The sequence below is a fragment of the Alligator mississippiensis genome, chromosome 10 (assembly GCF_030867095.1).
Source record: "Alligator mississippiensis isolate rAllMis1 chromosome 10, rAllMis1, whole genome shotgun sequence".
NCBI classification, from domain to species: domain Eukaryota; kingdom Metazoa; phylum Chordata; order Crocodylia; family Alligatoridae; genus Alligator; species Alligator mississippiensis.
The window spans coordinates 41,684,839-41,701,502 of NC_081833.1; positions in this window are offsets into that span (position 1 = coordinate 41,684,839).

Sequence of the window (16,664 nt, forward strand, 5' to 3'; positions counted from 1 at the left end):
GGGTAAATCTAGAGGATCTTCATAAGACAGAATTCAAGGGCACAAAGGCCTCTGCCTGGAAAATCACTGGTGCTGCATAGGGGGTGCACGTGAGTACGTGTACACCCTCTGAAATTGGCCGCTGCCAGTGGTGCCTGTGGGCCACTTATCACCCCTCCCCCCCGACACCACCAGCAGCGTCTGTGGGCAGTCACCGATCGCTGCCGGTGGTATCTGTGGGTGGTTGCCGATTGCTGGTTGGCGCTTGCCAACCCCCCCTTGCCACCACCGTGCCCCCGCTGCCAGCACCGCTGCCACCTGTGGGTGGTTGCCATGCCCCTCAAGCCTTGGGAGGCACGCAACGTTCATGTGGAAAATAATTATTTCTTTTGCAATGGCCTTGAACCCAAATCCTCCAAGGTGTGCTTGCTTAGTTTGGGTAAGAAAACTAGTCTCAAGCCATGACTTTCTGCCAACCTTCTGCATTAAGCAGCTTTTTAACAGCTGAGTCACCAAGCCATTGGAAATGTTGACACATCATTAGTATCCCCAGAGTGCTCTGCAGTCTTTGTCATTTAATCCAGGAGCTGTTCCCAAGGAAGAGGTAGAGACCAATGCTGTTCTGCAGCCTGCTGCAGCCTGGGCTGCTGAGTCAGAAGTAGTGTTATGAAACATGTAGAAAATTCTAGTTAACTTTGGCAACTTCTTCCATTTCTTGGCAATAAACCTGAAGCAGAGGCTCCAAGAGAGAGTCAGATGATTAGGACACAATTCTTTGTTATCTAGCACCCAGAGCCCCTTGCATCACTTCTGAAATCAGCCCGGAAGGGGAGAGGCTGTTGGCTTTGGTGGATGCCGAATTTGTATACTATGGCTCCACGAATTGCTGCCAAGTCAGTGAACAATGATCAGAGTGGGCACCTTGTTGCGGGGGGGAGGCAGTCCATCATAAATCAGTGGCATGTAGGGACACAGTCAGAGAGATGCAATTAACCCCTTAGGCCAGATTCTGACCTGAAATGAGGTGGACTCTTCTCAGGTTAACTGGAGTTGTTTGATGGACTCGGGGAACTCATGGGCAGGATCTCCTGGGAAGCCAGACTGAGGGGGAAAGGAGTCCAAGAGATCTGGCTGTACTTCAAAGAAACCTTACTGAGAGTGCAGGAACTAACCATTTCAATGCGCAGGAAGACTAGCAAGTATGGCAGAAGACCAGCTTGCCTTAGCAGGGAACTGCACAGTAAACCAAGTCACAAAAAAAGTAGCTTACAAGAAGTGGAAACTGACAAATAACTAGGGAGGAGTATAAGTGCATTGCTTGGGCATGCAGGGATGAAGTCAGGAAGTTCAAAGTGCAATTGGAGTTGCAGCCAGCAAGGGAGGTGTGAAGGGTAACAAGAAAGGTTTCTACAAGTATGTCAGTAGCAAGAAAAGGATCAGGGAAAGTGTGGGTCCCTTACTGAATGGGGGATACAACCTTGTGACAGAGGATGCAGAAAAGGCTAAAGTGCTCAGTGCCTTTTTTGCCTCAGTCTTCACAAGGCAAGGTCAGCTCCCAGACTAGTGCACCAGGCAGCACAGTTTGAGGAGGAGGTCAGCAGCCCTCAGTGGTAAAAGAACAGGTTAGAGATGGCTAAGAAAAGCTGGACATGTACAAGTCTGTGGGGCCGGATGGGATACACCTGAGGGTGCTGAGGAAGTTAGCTGATGTGATTGCAGAGCCATTGGCCATCATCTTTGAAAACTCATGGTGATTAGGAGAGGTCCTGGATGATAGGAAAAGGGCAAACATAGTGCCCATATTTAAGAAAGGGAAAAAGGAGGATCCAGGGAACTACAGACCAGTCAACCTCACCTCAGTCCCTGGAAAAATCATGGAGTAGATCCTCAAGAAATTCCTCAAGAAATTTGTTTCCAAGCACTTGGAGGAGCAGAAGGTGATTAGGAACAGTCAGCATGGATTCACCAGGGGCAAATTATGCCTGACCAACCTGACTGCCTTCTATGACAAGATGATTGGCTCTGTGGATGCAGGGAGAATGGTGGATGTGGTGTACCTTGATTTTATCAAGGCTTTTGATACAGTCTCCCACAACATTCTCCCAGGCAAGCTAAGGAAGTATGGGTTGGATGAATGGACTGTAAAGTGGATTAGAAAACTGGCTGAAGCATTGGGCTTAGTGAGTAATCAATGGTTTGATGTCTAGTTGGCAGCCAGTATCAAGTGGAGTGCCCCAGGGGTCAGTTCTGGGGCTGGTTTTGTTCAATGCTTACATCAGTGACCTGGAAGATGGCATAGACTGCACCCTCAGCAAGTTTGCAGATGACACCAAGTTGGGGGGAATAGTAGATAGATATGTTGGAGGGTAAGGCGAGGATTCAGAGTGACCTAGGCAAATTGGAGAATTGGGCCAAAAGGAATCTCAGGATGTTCAACAAGGACAAGTGCAAAGTCCTGCACTTAGGATGGAACAATACCATGCACAAGTACAGGCTAGGGGCTGACTGGCTGGGCAGCAGCTCTGCAGAAAAGGACCTGGAGGTTACAGTGGACAACAAGCTGAATGTGAGCCAGCAATGTGTCCTTGTTGCCAAGAAGGCTAGCGGCATCCTGAGCTGCATTGGAAGGAGTGTTGCCAGCAGGTCAAAAGGAGTGATTATTTCCTTCTATTCAGTGCTGGTGAGGCCACATCTGGAGTCCTGTGTCCAGTTTGGGACCCCCACTACAGAAACGATGTGGACAAATTGCCCTGTGCATAGAACTGGGGGATGTGGGTCTCCCCTACCCCCAAGGAGTGTGTGGGGCAGCAGGAATCCGGCCTCTCCCCCGCTCCCAAACAAGCTGCTGGTGGCCACGTCCCTCTCCCTGCTGGGGCCTTGCAGCTGTGAATTGTGGCCCCGGGCCCCAAGCCCTACACACCACCCAGCTGGGCAGCAGTCCCCGCTGCAACCATGCGCAGCTGTGCGCAGCTCCCCCCCTGCCTCCCTTTCTATGGGGGCCTCAATCCTTCCCCCAGTTTATCTGTGGGAGCTGCTCTTCAGGCTGCCTGGGGCCACATACATGGACATGGTGCCACCTGCTTGACCACCCTCCTCCCGCTTCCTCTCAGTCCCTTGCAGGCCAGAAGTCTGCTAGCCTGCAGAGGGGTTTTTGCAAAACAGCAAAATCCACAGGTTTCTCTGCTAAAAAGAGAAATCTGTATTTTACTCCAATAAGGGGGCAAATCCATGTTTTACATTGTTTTTCCATGGGAAATGGAAAACCCGGGTCCCTGCTTATGAGGAAAGACTGAGGGAACTGGGCTTATTTAGTCTAGAGAAGAGGAGACTGAAAAGGGACTTAATAGCAGCCTTCAACTACCTGAAGGGGGTAGAAAGAAGATGGAGGTAGGCCAGGGGTGGGCAATTATTTCGGGCGGAGGGCCACTTACTGAGTTCTGGCAAGCCATCGCGGGCCACATGACAGGTAGCCAAGGGCAGATATATATTAATTTTCTAAAATTTTTAGGGGCCCTGAGGGCTGGATAGAATGGCCTGGTGGGCTGCATCTGGCCCACAGGCTGCATTTTGCCCACCCCTGAGGTAGGCTATTCTCAGTGGTGGCAGATGACAGAACAAGGAGCAATGGTTTCAAGTTGCAGCAAGGGAAGTTTAGGTTAGATATTAGAAAGAATTTTCTCACTATTAGAGTAGTAAAACACTGGAATAGGTTACCCAGAGAGGTGGTGGAAGCTCCATCCTTGGAGATTTTCAAAACCTGGCTAGACAAAGCTTTGGCTGGGATGATCTAGTTGGGGATGGTTCTGCTTTGAGCAGGGGGTTGGACTAGATGACCTCCTGAGGTCCCTTCCAATGATTCAGTGGAGGGATTGACAGGCCCTTGGAGGCCACTTGCCTTGCCCTACCCCCAGGCTCTGGATTGTCTGAAGTATTGGGAATCTGTGAGAGGCCCCTTGCTGAAGCAATCCCAGAGAATATAATTCCCTTTCAGTTCCACCTGTGCTGCAGGATCATACTAGAACTTGATGCTTGAAGGCTGATGGAAAAGCAGTGAAATTCATTTCTTGGAGAAATTCAAAGAAGATGAAGGCAGCAGCCCAGTGCTGCTATGGGATCCATTGATTCAACTCCAGACTATTTTCAATAAAGGTATGCTGACAAGAGCATCAGTTACTTTTTGCTATAATATACTTTTCCAATTAGTGCATAGATTCATAGATTGTAGAGTTGGAAGGGACCACAATGGATCATCGTGTCCGGCCCCCTGCCCCTGGCAGGAAAGAGGACCGAGGTCAGATGGCCCCAGCCAGGTGACTATCTAGTCTCCTTTTGAAGACCTCCAAGCTAGGCGATAGCACCACCTCTCTTGGAAGCCCATTCCAGATCCTGGCCACCCTTACTGTGAAAAATTTCTTCCTAATATGTAACCTAAATCCACTCTCAACTAGTTTACACCCATTATTCCTAGTCACTCCCTGGGGCGCCTTAGTAAATAGTGCTTCCCCTATTCTCCGTTAACCTCCCCTAATAAATTTATAGGTGGCCACAAGATCTCCCCTCAGCCGTCTTTTGTGAAGGCTGAAGAGATTCAGCTCTCTCAACCTCCCCCCGTAGGGTCTATCACGAAGGCCACTAATCATGCGAGTGGCCCTCCTCTGGACCCTCTCGAGATTCCCCGTGTCCCTCTTGAAGTGCGGCGCCCAAAACTGGACACAGTACTCCAACTGCGGCCTGACCAGTGTCGCATAGAGGGGGAGCATCACTTCCTTTGTTCTATTAGTCATGCACCTGCTAATGCATGACAAGGTGCGATTGGCCTTGTTGATGGCCTCGTTACACTGCTGGCTCATGTTCATCTTGGAGTCAATTATGACTCCAAGATCCCTTTCTGCCTCTGAGGTGCTGAGAAGGACACTCCCTAACCTATAGGTGTGCTGGGGGTTCCTCCTTCCCAGGTGGAGTACCTTACATTTATCTTTATTAAATTGCATCCTATTTCTCTCTGCCCATCAATCCAACCTGTCCAGGTCAGCCTGAATCTGCTCCCTGCCCTCCGGTGTACTAACTTTGCCCCATAACTTGGTATCATCAGCGAACTTGGAGAGGGTGCTCTCCACGCCCTTGTCCAAATTGCTAATGAAGATATTGAATAATATCGGTCCAAGGACTGAACCCTGCGGGACCCCACTTCCCACCTCCCTCCAGGCTGAGAAGGAACCACCCACCACCACTCTCTGGGTGCAGTCCCTAAGCCAGTTGGCCACCCACCGGACCGTGTAGGCGTCCACTCCACAATCTGCTAGCTGCCCGATTAGGATAGGATGAGAAACTATGTTGAAGGCCTTCCTAAAATCCAGGAAGATGACATCAGCCTCGTCCCCTGCATCTAGGCAGTGCGTGACCTGGTCACAGAAGGCTACAAAGTTTGTCAGGTAGGATCCACCTGTGACAAACCCGTGCTGGTTTCCCCTCAGCATTGTTTCCCCTGCTGGGCCTGCACAAATGTGTTCTTTGATTATTTTCTCTAGCATTTTTCCAGGAATAGAGGTAAGACTGACTGCTCTAAAGTTACCCAACTCATCCCTTCTCCCTTTCTTGAAAATGGGCACCACATTGGCCCTTCTCCAGTCCTCAGGGACCTGGCCAGAGCACCACGAGTGCTCGAACAGCAGTGCCAGCGACTCAGCTATAACACTGGCCAATTCTTTCAGCAGCCGTGGATGGAGGTCATCTGGGCCTGCTGACTTGTACCCATCTAGCTCCTCCAGGAGCTCCTTAACTATTTCAGAACTAACTGTAGGTGGACTGGTGCCATGTGGACATCCGTCAATGATCGAGATGGGGGAATTGGCTTGGTCGGTACGTAGAAATATTGAAGCGAAGAACTCATTGAAGAGCTCTGCTTTTTTCCCTGCGTCAACCACCAACTATCCTGATTTGTCCTGCAGGGGCCCTATGTTGCTCTGTGCTTTCCTTTTGCCCGCTATATACCTGAAGAAGGACTTTTTATTGTCCTTGATTGTTGAAGCCAGCCTGAGCTCAAGCCCTGCCTTGGCCTGTCTAACTGATTCCCTGCAATAGCATGCCAGGGAGATATATTCCTCCTTGGTGGCTGCTCCCTGCTTCCATTGCCTATACATCTCTTTCTTTGCCCCCAGATTCTCCTGGAGTTCCCTGTTCAGCCAAGGGGGCTTTTTTGCCTCCTTACCTCCCTTCCTACGTAATGGGATAGACTGCTTTTGAGCCCCAAGGATCACTCCCTTGAGATACCTCCAACCCTCCTCGACCCCCATATGCTCTATGTTCTTGAGCTGCATCCCCTCACTAACTAGCCTTCTGAGCTTGCTAAAGTTGGCTCTTCTGAAGTCCAACACCTTAGCCCCACTAGTTACTTTACCCACCCTTCGCTGGATAGTGAACTCGACCAAATGATGGTCACTATCTCCCAGGCTACCATGAACTTGCATGTTCCCCACAAGATCATCCCCTGTTGCTAAGACCAGGTCAAGCAAGGCGCTACCCCTGGTGGGACTAGACACCATCTGGGTTAGGTGGAGGTCCTGCACACAGTGTAAGAACCTCCATGAGCGGCTTGTTCTGGCTGTCTGCTCCTCCCAGCAGATATCTGGATAGTTTAGATCTTCCATGACCACCACCTCCCTCGCCTGTGTGGCGTCTGCTAGCTGCCCAGAGAATACACTGTCTAGCTCTTGATCCTGATGAGGCGGCCTGTAGTAGACCCCCACAACCAAGTCTTTTTCCCCTGGCCCCCCCTGGATCCTGACCCACAATGCCTCGGTGTTCCCCTCCTCCACCCCTGCCTTAATGGTGGAAGATGTATACTGCTTCTTAACATAGAGTGCTACCCCCCCACCTTTTTTCCCCACTCTGTCACGCCTGTACAACCTATACCCCATAATGCCTACTGCTGAGTCATGTGTAGAATCCCACCATGTCTCGGTTAGTCTGACTAGGTTGCACTTGGTGCTAGCAAGCAAGAGTGCGAGCTCCTCCTGCTTGTTCCCCATACTCGTGGAGTTTGTATAAAGATATTTTAGTCCCCCAAAGGGGGCTCTTGGTGCCCCTGTGCCTTGATGGCATGTGTTCCCTTTATTACTTACCTGGTGTGGTCTGGTGCCTTGTTTATGGCTTACCAACCCCTTAATACTTACCTGGTGCGATCTGGTATCTTGTTTGTGGTTTACCAACCCTGGGCTCTATTTGACCACCGGTTCCCCGACCCCTGTCGAGCCTAGTTTAAAGCTCTTCAGAGGAGATCAGCCAACCTGTGGGCGAACAGATACTTACCTCTGGGAGACAGATGAAGATCATCATCTCCCAGGAAGCCTCCTCCCTGGAAGTGCTGGTCATGGCTGTAGAATCCGAAGCTCTCCTGAAGACACCAACTCTGGAGCCATCGGTTGACTTCCTTGATGTGGGCACCCTGGCGTCTCCGGCTGCTGCCAACCGGAAGGATAGAAGAAAATACAACCTGTACTCCAGTCTTCTTGAGGCTGTCTCCCAGTTCATGGAAGCCCTTCATGATGTAGTCAGGGCTGGTCTTAGTTGCATCGTTGGTTCCCACATGCATGAGGACCATGGGGTAGTAGTCAGAGGGCTTAATGAGAGCAGGAATCACCTCAGTGATGTCCTTGATCTTAGCTCCAGGCATGCAGGAGACTTCTCTCACCATAGGATCTGGTCGACAGATCAGCCTCTCCGTGCCTCTCAGGATAGTGCAGTAGCATAACGAGGGTGGGGAGACTGGGGCAGGAGTCCTGGGCACCGATTTGGGGGAGAATGGAAGCAAAAAATAACAGCTGCTATCACAGCTGTGTAATTGCACTGGCAGCACAGCAGCAAGAAGTTGCTGCTGCCCAGCTGCTGTTATACCTTTGAGTCAGTGCATCTTGAGGTGGCTCTTTGAACCTGGAGGGTCATTGTGCCTCCTTCTTCATGCAGCTCCTTTAGTTGAAGATACTCCCCATGGCATGCATGACTCGTGCCCCCGGCGGCTGGGGGGACACGGCGGCGGGGAGAATGCAGCAGCAGTAAGTGGTGAGCTCCCGCAGATGCCACTGGCAGTGTTGGTAGCAGGAGGGTTGAGGGTGGCGAGCTCCAACCAGGGGTCGGCGACCACTCGTAGACGCCACCAGCAGCAGGGGATGGGGGGATGGCGAGCAGCAACCGTCCGCAACCACCGCTGACAGTGTCAGTAGTGCCTTTTTGTAGGGAGTGCACCAGCATGCTCAGGGGGTGCATGTGCACCTGCGTGCACCCACCATGTGTTGCCAGTGCCCCATGGAGCTGGGAGCAGGGAGCAGAATAAAGTCCTCTGAATGCAAAATGCAATGATCCTAGGCTTTCTTCTCTGTTTAATTTCTGTCTCCCAGACAGAGTTCATCTTTTGGGTAATGTCTCTTCCACCTCCTGCAGTTGTGAGGCAGCCTGGGCCAGCTGAAAGGTGTTGGGCCAAGAGTCAGAGGAACCGAAATTTGCTCCAGGCTCTGCTGCCCTCTTGTGATACTGCTTTTCAGCAAGTTGCATCACTTTTGTCTCCCCCTTCCATTCTTTCTCTCTCTGAATGGTAAGCTCTCCAGGTCAGGGACTTTCTTCCTCCGTGTATAATTATAATTACAGTACTTCTTCCCATCTCTACTGCTTTACATCTATTGGTGCAGTTCATCTTTCACAAAGAGCTTCGATCAGTTTTCCTATGAACTGGCCTGACACTTGGTAGTTCAGTCTTTTCCTAGGTCTTTTTTATTGCTCTAGTCCTAACTACTCTAGTTTCTTAAGGGCTTTAAGATCCACAACAATGCAATTGGATGCCTGAACTGGGCACATTCTTTGCACTATATGGTCACCGAATGATGCTTTGTGTGCACTCATATCATCTGGCACCTCTGCACATTGTTATTTGATATGGACTGCCCAAAGAACAATAACATGCTATAGGGAGGGGAAGTTCAACCTTCTGTCTCTCTGTGGTTTACATTCCTGGGTCCATCCCTGCTATTTAACAGTATTCAGACATGCATTCCACAGTGCTGACCAACAAGTGCAAGAGGGACAGGAAGCAGTCAGTTTTGCACAAGGGACAGTAGGTGCAGGTGATCATTTCAAGAGCCATTACTACAATCTTTACTATTGCAGGATGTACAAGACTGGATCCCTTTTAATCCTGTCCCTGCTTTGAAGAGCTTCCAAGCTAAACAAGCAAAAAAAGCTAAAAGGAAAAATTATCATTTCCATTTTACAGGTAGGAAACTGAGCCCTAGAGAAATTATGTGACTCACCTAAGGTTATATGTGGAGTCTGTGGCAGAACGGGGTATTGACCTGTGAGACCAAATAAAGTCGTTTAAGCATACAGTTATTCTTCAGCCCTGTTGCCATCATCAGTCATCCTTTGTGAATTATCTTCAACTACAAGTGACAGATCCTGAGAACTAGGATGAGGTTTCATCTAATAATAATTTGGGAGTTAAGGTGCAAACAACAAACAGGTGATTTTGATAACAATATAATATTTGGTGATTCTTTTCCCAATAATTTGGCAGGGGCATGACCAGGAAAGGGAGACATGATGTTAAAGCTACATTGTAGAGGCATGAATTTGCAATTTTTATATATGATGTAGATCATTGTCTTTGGAGCTGACTGCATTGCTGGTGAGTTTGCATAAACAATGGAAGATGTTTAGAGATTTGAATTTTGTCATTCAAACAGTAACTGAGCTTTGGGATGACAATGCCACAGTGACAATAGAAAGAATTGGTTTCATACTTCTCACTATCTGTGATAAGACCTGAACTCTTCAGAGACCACTGGATTAGGCTGAAAGTTAAACCCACCCCAGCACCTACATTTCAGAAGTGACTTCCTACCTGAATGAATGAAGACCAAATATGACTCTATATTGGGGTATTAGCCAATGGATAAATCATTTACTGTTGCTGACAACTTCTCCTGAGGCATCAGAAACTTGGGATACATTTCATTGCTTGACTTCATGTTTGCCTGTTGGGAAATCTACATTAGTTCTCATAGAAAATGGGGAACCTCAGATGAACAAGAATCCTGAATGCTACGTGTTGTACTTGTCTGAGAGAAGTAGCTCTATTCTTACCCTGGGAATATCACCTTGCACAGCTTTCCCTTGTCATGGATGAGAATGATCAAAGTCTCTGAATGCTTCTTACGTAGGCATATGATCTACAGATGCCAGAGCTAGTACTGACACCCTCTTTGCAACAGTTGCAGGTATCTGCAAGCCTACTACATTCAATATTACATGAGGCCCAAATTAAATCTGCCATAACGCGGATCTATGAGGGTCCTAATTTGGGACCAGCTCTCCTGCTGCTTTTCCTGTGATTTTCTACTGTCCCTCTCTCTGTTTTCAGGCTTCCCCTGCACCTTCTGTAGTCCTCCCCCCAACCCCTGTAGCTTCCCAGCTCCCCGTGGCTGTCCTGCAGTTTTCTCCAGCAGCTGGAGCCTTTCTCCAGCTCCCAGCACCTAGTGCCACTCCCTGCAACTTCTGTAGCTGCCCCAGAGCTATCCTCTGGCTCCCCACACTCAGAGCCGCAATTTAACTCCCACACTTTTCCTTAGTCCCATTTTCCCTCTCCCCACCTACCTTTTGAGCTTCCCCATAGTTCTGGCTCCAGACCCAGCCTCTGTACTGCAGGCTTTGGGTGTTGTCTTTTAATCAATTAAGATCAATTAAACTAAAGTTACCCTGAGCCTCAGTTCTTCAGCCCAGGCCCCTGTAATCTACCAGTTCTAATCCCAGTCCCGGTAACTTTCACTCCCTACACTTCTACTTTCTTACCTTAACCTTTCCCCAGGTATCCCAAGTACATCAAGCACATACATACATACACATCACAACACCCAACTTAGGAACTCACCTGTGTGTATGTGTAGGTGGGTGGTATGTGTGTGAATTAATGAATACACATATATATACATATATAGATATCATTGTGTGTGTGTGGTATATGAATTAGTAATCCATGTATGTGTATTGGATGTGCAGGTGTTGATAACTGATTCTGTCTAAATTTGGTATGTGTAGCATGTATGGGCTTAAACTGGTGATAGGTGTGCATGAACCTAGACTGGTTATTTTGAATGTGTGTGTATCTGAGTTGCTAGAGTATGTGTATGCCTAGTAGGGGTGTATGCACCTAGTGAGTGTATGTGTGCTTAATTGATTTTTATGTGTGCATGTGCAATTGTGCACCATGCCCTCCTGTTGCGCTATATTGAGATGCTGAGCATTGGACTGACCCCTCAGGGCAACAGTTCTAACTATTCAGCTTGCAGCCTGGAGACTGAATGCAGTCTGTGGGTCTCTGCCTGGCCACCTAGTATGCCTGAGCTGCCTGGCCAAGTTGAGTTGCCTGCACTGCAGGTGGGTGGTGTGTACAGCTGGGGAGGCGAGGGGAGGGATCACTGTGCACGTGGGATGTAGCTGAGAGAAGGTGGTGGGGAGGGAATTGAGCTGCCTGTGTTGTGTGAGTAGCAGGGGGATGTGCTGGGCAGCCCGTGCAGTGGTGGGGGAAACCAAGGGATGCCTGCCCCCTCACCCACATAAAGTGGCCCCTGGGTCTGTGGCCTGCCAGACCTACAGCCCCCAGCCTCCCTGAAGTTGGACAGCCCTTGTTTAAGGCAGGACAGGCCTTGGTAATGCATACGCTTGATGTGTTAAATATTGCAGTTATATCAACTTCTTTTTCACTGTGCTACAGCATTGCCTCTCTGCTCTACTTGGTAAGGGACTGTAGCATTCAGTACCTGAAGCTGATTCAAAATTATACCTCACTGGAAAATAAATCCTTTACACAGAGGTGAGAGATGCAAACTTTACAAACAAGAGTTTATTGATCTATTACAGTGGTCAGCAAACCTTTTTTGGGTGGCAGGCTAGAATGACCCAGCTCAGGTCCATGGAAGACCAGCACCAGGAGCTGTCCCCTACCATTGCTTCTACCTGCCACCTGGCCACGGCACAGGTGAAACCCCTCTGTTGCCAAAGTTCCCTTAGTTCTGCAAGCTGGATCCAATGGTTCTGCAAGCTATATCTGGCTTGCAGGATGGAGGCTGCCAACCCCTGGCCTATGACATACCAGCTTAAAGAAATGGATAGCACAATTGTAGATGAACCATGTGCCATTATTCCCTTCAAATGAACAGAATAATCTGTACATTTTGCATTTGCATCCTGAAGACGACTGGATTTTTTGTCCTCCAGCACCTTTAAGCTGGTTTCTTTTGATATATCTTGGAAAAACTCTTCTCTGTTTACCAAAAGTTAAGCTTTAAGGAACAGAAAATATGCGATGTAAGAATATTTAACACACAACAGTTACTTTAATCTCTTTTTCAATATTAGTCCTGATTTTTTGTGATGTATTGCTTGCTTCTGATTTCTAAATACCCAGAGTTTATTTTTTCCTGCCACACACACTTTTCCTCCTTGCCTTTGCTGGCACTTGGTTTTAGAGTATTGTCTCTCCATTGCTGAGTCAAGACCCCTGTGGGTGTCAGGCAAAGCAGTCAGAAGGGGTGTGAGCCATAGAAAATATTCTTACAATTAAAATGAAAAACATTTTTTCTTCCTATGTACCTTTATTCATCAAAGTCAAATATTCATAGCCAGTCTTCTGGACCATACCCACAAAATGTATGGGCTCATCACCAATACTTTTTTGTTACTCTTGTCTTTGCAGCATAATTAAGAGGGTTGTGAGAAGTGTTCATTTGAAAATGGGATCTCTAATGTGAAAGAGCTGAGGAGCTCTGATGTAGCATTTAAGCTTTGTCTAAATATTTGATGCCTCTTCCCTGTGATCACAATAGAGTTTTAGATGACAGATATATTGCACTGTTAATGTCAGTCTCCAGTTGGTTCTATTGTAACAATGTAGCTTCAGCCAAATACAAATGTATTGTGCTGGGGTTTGGGTTGTAGCCGTGTTGGTCTAAGGACATAGGCAGACAAGGTTCCTTGGGTGAATTTGATATCTTTTATTAGACCAATGCAAATGGTTGGAGAATAGTTATTAAGCAAGCTTTCGGGTTCAAAAACCCTTCGTCAGGCTAAGGAAGCTTCAGCAGCTGGTGTGTGCTCTTCCTGGATGGAATGAAAAGTAAAGAAGCCAGGGGCTGTGCTGGGCTGGGCTGGGCTAGGCTGAGGAGTCAGTTTCCAGGCAGATTATAATGTATCAAAAATCCAATGTCTGTGTTTAGTCCATGATCTCTAGTATCCAGCAGGTTGATGAAATGGAGCTCATAGGCTCGTCTCTGGGAAGTGTTGTGTAAGTTTCCCTTGAGGATCAGGACTGAGAGATTGGAGAGAGAGTGGCCCTCCTGTGAGAAATGTGCCCCACTGGTAATTGAGTGTTTCTGTCTTTGATGGATTTCCGGTGTGCGTTCATTCTGGTGTGCAGTTGTTGTTTGGTCTGTCCTACATATCTTCCATCAGGGCATTTGGTGCATTGGATGAGGTATTTTACATTTCTGGAGGTGCAGCTGTAAGATACTGGGATGCTGATGGCTCTGTTGTGGGGTGTAGTAATAGTGGGGGTGGTGGAGATGTGTTGGCAGGTTTTGCATTTCTTGTCCTAGCACGGTCTGGATCCTTTTGGTGTGTTTTGGGCTTGAGGAAGTTTGCTTCTGGGATGAGGTTGGCGAGGTTCGGTGCTTGTTTGAAGGCTAGGATGGGTGGCTCTGGGAAGATCTTTTTAAGAATAGGGTCTCTGTCTAGTATGGGTTGCAATTTTTTGAGGATTTTCTGTACAGGTTCAAGGGAGGGGTGATACGTCATAACCAGCGGTGTGCAATTCGTGGGGGGGTTCTCTTCTGTACTGCAGCAGTTCTTCATGAGGTATCTGGGTGGCTCTTTCAAACGTGCGATCTACCTCTCTGGAGGAGTGTCCTTGCTGGGTGAAAGCCTTTTTAAGATTGGTGAGGTGGCGATCCCAGGTGTTCTCTTCAGTACAAATGCGGTGGTATCTGAGGGCTTGGCTGTATATCAATTAGCATTTCAGATAGCATTTCATATTATAGTTGAAAACCATCCAGAAAGATAATCTCCTGATGTAAAAAGCAAGCACAATACATTGGCAGACAAGGTTCCTGCCAATGTATTGTCCAAGACCATATCTTGTTTCCTGCTGCTGATTTTTATTCCTGTTTAGGATGGAAACATGTTAATTGATTTTTGACTCTCACATTCAAGAATAAGTTTTCAGGCAAATCTTCGCAGAAACAATTACGTTCATCTGGTCAGGATATGATCTTGAGATATTAATATTGTGAGATTTTTAAGAAGAACTGTTCATCTGTACAAGATTTAGCTGTTAAATTTGGGATTGGTAATAAATTGGCCACACCATATATTTGCAGAGAGTCAGGGAGGGGAGGGGGGTTCACCTTTCTTTTGAGTATGTGGGAGTGCTCAGCCATTTGTATCAGATGGACCTTCATGATCAACCTTCAACAAGAAGATCTATACTGACCTCTTTCCACACACACTTTGGAAGAAGTGAAATCCCCTAACTGTTTTATCTTCTTGGGACATGCTTATAATGGAAAGTTTCAAAATTGTTCTCCTTGGTATGCATGAGTATCAGAGACCATCATTGAACCATTCTGTGTTTTATGGCTTAGTTCAGAGTCCACCTAAGCCCGGGTGGCCCATTGACCATTGGCTAGTGTGGTTAAGGCCTACCAGTTTTAGAAGCCAATGGTAAAGGGAGAGATGTGGCTAGCATCACATTCAACCACCTTTGAGGAAACCAATGTAAGAGCTGACCATAAGGTGGAAAACATTTTTTTTCTTACAAAAATATTCACAGTCCCTCCTTGCCTTATTTATTCACCAAAATTTTGAAATGTTTCCACCAGCTGTAACAAGTCTGCTCATGGAATGTACTGGAGTGTTTTATCCACTTATGCCACAAGCAAAATAAATACACCATCAAATGAAAAGAGATCAAAGTGAGTGGTGGGAGGTGCACATTTTGATTTCTCTTTGGATGCTTAAATATTATTTAGTTGAAGGTATTAGAAATGCATAGGTAGAATGGACTGGTAATCCTAGTGAGATGCATAGAATGAATTAGAGAAACAGTTGTATAATAATGCACTTTTGAATTAAAGCCAAGTTCTATGTAATAGCATCCAATGAGTAGTCTGTTGCAAAGGCTAGGTACAGACATTCCAAAAGCCTGAGGCAGAATCAAGTTACATGGTTTTCTGTAAGTGGCATAGTTTAAATCAGTAGTGAAGAAACCAGCTGAAAGATACTCAAGTAGAGCAGAGAGGCAATGCTATAGCTCAGTGAAAAAGAAGTTGATATAACTGCAATATTTAACACATCAAGCGTAAAAGTGTAATGTCTGTACCTGGCCTAAGGTGCCAACTTGCCCTGCCGTCTGCCTAAGTTCTGTACCAAAAGTATGGACTTTCCCAGCACAGGATGAGAACTTTATTTGGTACATATTAGTGTCCTACAAAATAATATCTAGCTGTCTGCCTGTTGGAACAGCTATTTGCACAGTTCTGATCCCACCTAGGTGTGGGAAGTACCATTCAGATAGCATTTTGTAGGAGGCCATATCAACCAAAGCTTCATATCAACATTTTGTTTCCTAATGCGAAAACAGAGATGTAAGACAGATTTTAATAGATAGTAGTGCAATCTGCTGTTTTGGCCAAAATCTCTTACAAAACTACACCATGTTGGTCTTTCCCAGCACAAGACTTTCAATAAGATGTAATTCCTGCTGGTCAAGCAGACACAGAAAAGTCAGTTAATAGGAATTAAAAGTTCAATTTTTGATATTTGTCTGTGAAATAACTAATTACAGCTGACTCATTTATCATCTGTAATTGCTTCTGATTAAACAATTGGCCTGCCTCTAATGTCTACACCTAGGTGAACTTATGCTGAATATTATAATGTTTCCCCAGGTTAGTGTGGCTCTGTGGAATGTTTATGCTGCTGATCCTCTGTTTTCAAGTATACTATTTGGAACAGTTTCTTCCAGCAATGCTGAAAACTTTAAGGGTGCATGTATGCTAACAGCCCAGTCTGAAGTCCATTAATTAATTGATTTGCTGAGAACTGAACTGTAGGTACCCTGTGGAAAGGACTGGTTGTTTTCCTTGTCTTTATATTGTGCTAATTCTTTGCGATGTTTTTTGGCAAACTATTTGGAACTTGCACGCGCACCATACCATACTGTGGTGGCTATTTGGATTTGGATTTGGCCCGAATCAGGGACAGTGATTCAATTCGTTGATTTGGATTACTGTCCCTGATTTGATTCGGTCAAATCTGAATCTGAAGATTCGATGCCAATTTGGAGAATCAGTGATTTGAACATAGACACAGCTTTAAAAGTTCTTTCTACATACCTTGAGGTAGCAGGCGTGGTTTGTGATCGCTGCAATGTTGTTGTGCTTCTGGTCCACTTCCAGGTCTGGGGGTACTTCCAATCTACTTCCGGGTCTGCTGGGGAGTGTGCTGGGGCCCCCCCCACACCTCCCCAGATCGGCAATCATCCATGGGGGGAGCCCAGTGCCCCCCTCCCAGGCCCAGGAGGCACCAGTCACCAAGCCAGGAGGATGTGGGGGTCCCCCCAGTGTACTCCAGGCAGACCCAGAAGT